Genomic DNA, 7,444 nt, shown 5'->3' with positions numbered 1-7,444 from the left:
ACAGATGCGTCAGATAAGGCAATAGGTGGTGTGTTGCAACAAAAGGATGAAAATGGTAGTTTACGTCCCATAGCATATTTTAGTAGAACCCTGAATGGAGCAGAACGTAACTACTCAGCGGTAGAGAGAGAAGCTTTAGCAGTCATCTATGGCCTCAGTACTAATCGACCCCTTATCTTGGGTTATAGGATACACATCCTGTCGGACCATAGACCACTGACTTGGCTTTTAATAAGCACAGTACCTAGCAGCAGGATTGCACGCTGGCAGACACTTCTAGGAGAATTTGACTTTAGTATTGATTATCTCCCAGGCTCCAGCAACATGGTAGCAGATTTTTTGTCAAGGATTAGGAATCAGGAGAGTGACGTGATAGAAGGCGAATTGGATGCTCGAATTATGTCTGTCACCCTTACGGGTGGACAGGACACGTCTGTCGCCTCTCCGGAGGGACATGACAAACAGGATAAGTTTCTCCATTGGAGTCTTGCTGGACTCATGGAGCACCAGGATCGCGATCCTGAACTGAGAGAATTGAAGCATGCTTTTGAACAAACCACCGGTGGTAACGTACATGAGAGATGAGAGAAAGGTTGCAGAGAGGAGCAATGTAACGTTAAATGCAGCTAGGAGGCACTTCAAAAAACTGCCTCTTAGTGAAGTGTGTGTAGAGAACGGCATTCTCTACCGCGATGTTTGCGATGAATACAACAAGCAGAAAAGACTGGTTATCGTTCCACCAAGCTACATTCCTAACGCGTTAGCTTTGGCGCATTCCATGCTACCTGCAGGGCATGGAGGCACTAAGGTTACGTTGGCACGCTGTCGCAAGTTTGCGTACTGGCCGGGAATGAAGGCGGACGTGGAGCAATATGTCAGATCTTGTCCTGTCTGTTGTCGGTTTAAGAAGAGGGGATCCCCGCCAGCTCCACTTATGAGGTATCCAGAGGTTGGCCAACCGTTTGACAGAGTCCATATGGATATTGTCGGACCTTTGTCTGTTTCAGACGAAGGCTATAGGTATGTACTGACAGTGATAGACGTCCTGTCACGCTTCTTGGTAGCAACCCCCCTTCGTACGAAGGCAGCCAAGGAAGTGGCAGCTGCGTTCTACAAGAACGTAGTCTGTGTACACAGCATCCCGCCGATTCTAGTCACGGATCAAGGAAAGGAGTTCGTCAACACTCTCTTACGAGAGTTGACTCAGCTGTTACAGATTGATCATCTAAGGACAACTCCTTATCACCCGTCTGCAAACGGTGTGATAGAAAGGCCTAATGGCACCTTAATAAATATCTTGAGAACTTTGTGCGAGGACAATCGCGGTATCTGGGACCAAATGCTTCCGGTTGCAACACACGCCTACAACACTGCCTACCATCGTGTTCTGAAAGATTCACCATTTTTCTTGCTTTTCTCTCGGGACCCAAATGTTCCTTTTGAAGTGCTTGAGAATAAACTCTTACCTTGTTATGATGTTGACAGCTATAAAGCATTTACTTCTAGTGTCGCGCAGCGTACCTATAAACTATGTCAGACCAATATAGATATAGGATGGCAGGAGTCAGAAAGAATGTTTAGGAAATCCAAACCCAAACAGGTGGTAGTAGGAAATCGGGTCTACTTAAGGCATGTATGTACAAAGGGCGAACCAAAGAAGCTCCAGCCCTTGTTCAATGGACCTTTTAGGGTGCTAGAAAAAATAACCCCTGTAGTCTTACGACTGCGTCATGTTAGAGGTGGTAAGATCAAGACAGTTCACACAAATAATGTTCAGGTCGTTCACGAGGACTCTCTTGGCTTCCATGACTCTCCTAATGTCAGGCGTGCATACCCTCTCCCTGATCAAGTAGAAGTGGACCCACTCCCCATGACTTATTCCCCCGAGGAGCCGCTGCCATTGTCCCTTCCAGCTCCTTCCGAGCTCTCCTCACCGGCTCCTGTCTCCTCAGATGCTTCAGAGGTCCTCTCATTGGTTCCCTCAGCTCCTTCAGAGCCCTGTGTCGGTCGCTCATTACGCTCCAATACGGTACCCCCTTCTCTCCCCAATGTCATGGAACGCCCTCTTGAGTATAGCCAACGCCCAACGAACTGATGCCCCCTATAATTACAGATCCTGGGTGTTGCCCTCTCCTTGTCTTCCCTTGATCCCTCCCGGGAGCAACCCATTCGTCCCGGCCTCGTCTTCTCCCCAGTCTTTAAGATGCTGTTGACAGGACGGTACTATGTTGTCCCCGTCGTCATCAAGACGGACGACATCCAACGTCCTCTCATCAACGTGGCAAATCTAACAGCGGAAGTTTCATGGTCGATTGAACATATGAATCAATCGTTCCCTACTGTTGGTCTACTCAGGCGCACTCTAGACTCTTTTCACATTGAGTTTGAGAAGTTATTCAAAGATCTTAACAGCTTTCTGTCGGCTATGAGTGGTAGAGATGGAAGCCCGTTTCGGACTCGCCAGAAGCGAGGGGCCGTGGATTTCCTTGGCTCGGTAGCAAACCTCCTTTTCGATACGGCCACTCAGGCCCAAATAGATGTGATACACGGGAAGCTCTCCCAGCTCTACACTCTGTCCACAGAAGAGAGACGTCAACTTAACCTCCATCAGGAAGTCCTCAACGCCACAGTTCGGGACCTCCGTCATGTTCATTCTGCCATCTCCCGTCTAGAGTCCGCCTCGGCTTTGGCCTCAGCTATTATCCGTCAGTTCTCACTAAAAACCTTGCAAATTGAAGGGGAAATGCGTATTTTGGAGGCTATCCTTCTCATTCAGTTGGCACTTAGTGACCTAAATCATGATACTCTGAATCTCAAGCTTGGCCTTCAGCAGCTGTCCCAAACGCAGGTTTCCCCTCTCCTCCTCCCAAATGATGTACTATTTCGTGTGCTCAGCAATGCGTCACTCCATTACCCAGGCTTACTTTTCCCTGCAGCACATGAATATTTAGCATTGTATAGAGATGTCTCTAGGGTTATTTCTAAAGGTACACTTTCCTCAGGAACCCTTCACTTCTACTTACAAATCCCCATGAAAGGGGATCCCTCTGACGTGTTCGATGTGTTTAAAATGGACCCGTTGCCTTTTCATCTTGATGGCACGCCATATTTTCTGCACACCGACACGCTTTCCACTTACCTTGCGGTTTCTGAAGACCGCACTCACTATATGCTCTTAGACTCCTTGGACCGCTGTACTAAACACCACCTGCTCTATGTATGTCCCCCTGTCGCCCCTGTCTACTCGACTTCTGTCCGGCGCTGCGAGATCGCTCTCTTTCTCGATCGCCCAGACGCCCTCTCGCTGTGTTCTAAGTCTCTCCTCAGAGTCTTCCCCCCGGTCTTCATCACGTCTCCTGCGGGCTGGGTCTTCGCTACCGATACTCCCCAGGTGGTCACCATGGTCTGCCCGGACAGCCCGGTCTCCAAATACAGGCAGACCATCAACGGACGGTCTCCTCAGCCTCGGTATGGGCTGTAGTGCCCACTCCGACGCCTTCAGCCTCCCTGCCTCTGCTACTATGGACGGTGACGCCCTGCTGACGGTTCATCGCGCCCCCTTCCACATCGGACGTGACGTGGTCTCATCGCTCCTGGCCAAGATTCCCCTTGGCCCCTTCCCCTCCCCGCCGCCGTCGCCCGGGTCGTCTCTGGCCCCCCCGCTGGACCTCCCTCCAGCACTTCACGCGCTCCAGGAATCCGTCTCTCCGGTCCCCGCCTTCGACCCCTTCCTCCCTTGGTGGGGGTGGCTGCTCCTCCTCGGCGTCGTCTTCGTCGCCGGTGGGGCGGCCTTCTTCTGTCTCTTCAGGTCCCGTCTCTCGCAGGACTCCTCCCCCACGATCCCGCCATCCCCGTCTTGGCCCTCCATGGTCGTCCGCCGGGCGGAACGCTTCGTGCCACGAGGACGTGGCGTGATTTTAACGGGGGGGGTATGTGGTGCCCCGAGGGCTGCGACACCACTCGCTCCAGTGTCATTATCTTCTCCGGCAATATTTTCCGATGACAACAGCGGTATCGACCGCTAAAACACAACACGGACTCCAACACATGATTGTCCCCACACGCACTGTTCATTTACCAACCTATACACAATTGTAATTGCCCATTAACGCACCCGCTTATCTCTCTAAAAACACAATCAACCGCGGCCAAAACACGATCAACCGCGGAACAAAATGTTATGAAAACAAAGCTGCGTCACCGCGTGAATTAAGCATGTCGGTTAGGTAGATTATTGTATGAGCTCGGTGTGAGTTTGATGTATGACTCACACGCCTGACGTATTACCTCGCGATGTCTGTATGTATGTCTGCCTATAAGAAGCATTTATTCAGGCTTGACCTCAGATCAACCAGCACTCTGTTCGTTGCTGGACACTCAGTTGTCCTTCCCTAGACAACATGGGTAGAACATTCATCTTTGCTACTGTGAGTATGGAGTAATGTGGTACCATAGAGGAAAGCGTATCTAACATATCTATTGTGTTCTATTATCTTAGTTTTACTTAGGATTATATTTCTATGATACTTTATTGTGTGAGTTTTTACTCAATATTATACCAGTGTTAACGTCAGTAACCAATAGTGAAAGAAAACCTGAAGACTCATTGAGTCTAGTAAGCCAGTCGCTGGTTTAAACAATATTTTTACCCTCTGTAATATTAAGTAGTATTAAGGTAGAATAAAATACATATAAGAAAGGCGACACCGTTTCATCACCCCATTTACGAACTCCTTTAAATACTCCTAAAGTACCAGAATTTTAAGTCAAGTGTCACTAGTACAAAGAGTGTGTCGTCTCCCCTGTGTGACCCGGATTACGGGTTACAACATAGGCACTCCCAGGTTATTTGAGTCTCAGCTGGTGCAACCAGAACCTTCTGGTATCACTCTGAACTGTAGGGGAGATAAACAAAAAAAGGGTATTTTTTTTTTCAAATATAAAAATGCTATTTGTGCAATAAATATTTTTCAATTTTTTTACCCCTGTAAATGAAAAGTAAATGGTACGTTTTCATCACTGATACAATACCCAGTGACTGCACATTTAGTCTATAGATTTTTTTTCGGGGGGAGGGGTGGGATTTTTGTCTTGGTGGTGAATTTTTTTGAGGTGAACAAATCTTTAAAAATTATTTCCCCTGAAAATAGACACTTGATAATAATAATGAATTAGTACTGCAGATAACTACCAAAAAACTTAGCATATCTTGTAAGGCAGTTAGCACAGACAGGGTAGAAGTGGCGAGGGCACACAGGTTGACGACAGCTGTTTCACCTGTGCCGCGTCTTCCTGTCGGATCTCCCAGGGCACTCCACACAGCGCACCACTGCTCCCTCACTGTCTGCAACCGGTGTCCCTGGTGTCCCTGCAGAAGTGCCGGGTGAAGGGAGGTCACAGACGATACTGATGAGTGTCTTGAGGGTGCGTGACAGGAATGGAGAGGTAAGCCTCTTCTGTGCCCATGGTACGATGAGGGACCGTGCCAATACCTGCATGTACTTGCGTCTGATCAGGGATTTGCCACCTCTCCTTATCATATTCTCACTGTGTATGATCCAGGAGTTAGTACAACCAGTGTTCAGCATCCCATAAAACACACACAGCGGCCAACATTTGGTCCTACGTGCACACTGTCTATCACAAACGTCGGGTGGAAAACACCCGAACTCCACTCTATGGAAAAAACCCGGCAAGAGAGCGGAGCAGCACACCCTTCCTCGACAACAGCAAAGGGAGAACGGAAGCTACTGGGAACCGCACGCGCTTAGATCCAAGGCATCAGTGGGTACCACGTGGTCGACCCTTGGCGTCGGGTGAAAAACACCCGGGGTTTGTGTTTAAGGGTTAACGGGCGACATTTTTTACCTTTTTTATTCACCGCCGCCAGAAAATATTATACTGACCTGCGAGATTAGAATGTTATGTATGCCTTCATTTTTTCAATATGTGGAAGCTACACTTATACATTTTCTTTATGGAGTGGCTATTTCTTTTAGTAGTCAGCGCTTGGGTAAGGGAAATACTGGTAGGGGAATAGCATATAGTAGTAAATGTTGAAGTGGTAAACCTCTTCCTCAGCTCCTACGAGACACACAGCCTAAGCTCACAGTTTTACCAGCGGACGGGATGAAAGAATGAAGATGCTGGTTAACTCTTGCATAGTATAGTAGAGCAGTAACCTCTCAAGTATAGCATCAAAGCTCAGTAGTAAGTGGTGTAGTAGTAAGTCTTTCCCTCGGTTACTACAAGACACATCACCTCAGCTCACGTGATTTTTTTTTTTTTACAACAAAGGAGACAGCTCAAGGGCACAAAAAAAAAAAAATAATAAAAAAAGCCCGCTACTCGCTGCTCCCAAAAAAGAATCAAAAGAAGTGGCCGAAAGAAAGGTCAATTTCGGGAGGAGAGGTGTCCTGATACCCTCCTTTTGAAAGAGTTCAAGTCGTAGGCAGGAGGAAATACAGATGAAGGAAGATTGTTCCAGAGTTTACCAGCGTGAGGGATGAAATAGTGAAGATGCTGGTTAACTCTTGCATAAGGGGTTTGGACAGTATAGGGATGAGCATGAGTAGAAAGTCGTGTGCAGCGGGGCCGCGGGAGGGGGGGAGGCATGCAGTTAGCAAGTTCAGAAGAGCAGTCAGCGTGGAAATATCGATAGAAGATAGAAAGAGAGGCAACATCGCGGCGGAATTTAAGAGGTAGAAGACTATCAGTAGGAGGAGGAGAGCTGATGAGACGAAGAGCCTTAGCCTCCACTCTGTCCAGAAGAGATGATTACCAGCGACAGGGATGAAAGAATGTAGATGCTGGTTAACTCTTACATAGTATAATGTAGCAGTGACCTTTCTAGTATAGCATCAAAGTACAGTAGTAAATGGTGTACGTAGTAGTAAGTCTTTCCCTGGTTACTACAAGACACAACACCTCAGCTCACATGATTACCAGCGAAAGGGATGAAAGAATGAAGATGCTGGTTAACTCTTGCATAGTATAGGGGAGTAGTAAGCCTTTCTCTCACTAGTACAGCATCAAAGTACAGTAGTAAATAGTGTAATAGTTAGCCTCTTCCTCGGTTACTACAAGACACACCACCTAAGCGCACGTTTTTACCAGTGAAAGGGATGAAAGAGTGAAGATTCTGGCTAACTCTTGCATAGTAGATACAACTCGCCACGGAGAGAGGGGGGGAGAGAGGGAGAGGGACCCCTCCTCCTCCATCGCCTCCTCCTCCTCCTCCTCCTCCTCCTCCTCCTTCTCTCTCTCTCTCTCTCTCTCTCTCTCTCTCTCTCTTCTTATGCTCACGTTCATTTCGTTACTTCTCTTCCTTTCTCCGACAAGCGAACTGGTACAACTCGTCACGGCAAAAACAGGGGTCACATTTCTGTCATGTACACAAATGCACGTAGTTTAATACCCAAAAAGGACGAAATTAGGGCGTATA

This window comes from Eriocheir sinensis, unplaced genomic scaffold (assembly GCF_024679095.1).
Source record: "Eriocheir sinensis breed Jianghai 21 unplaced genomic scaffold, ASM2467909v1 Scaffold797, whole genome shotgun sequence".
Classification (NCBI taxonomy): Eukaryota; Metazoa; Arthropoda; class Malacostraca; order Decapoda; family Varunidae; genus Eriocheir; species Eriocheir sinensis.
Note: the sequence above shows the minus strand (reverse complement) of the source record.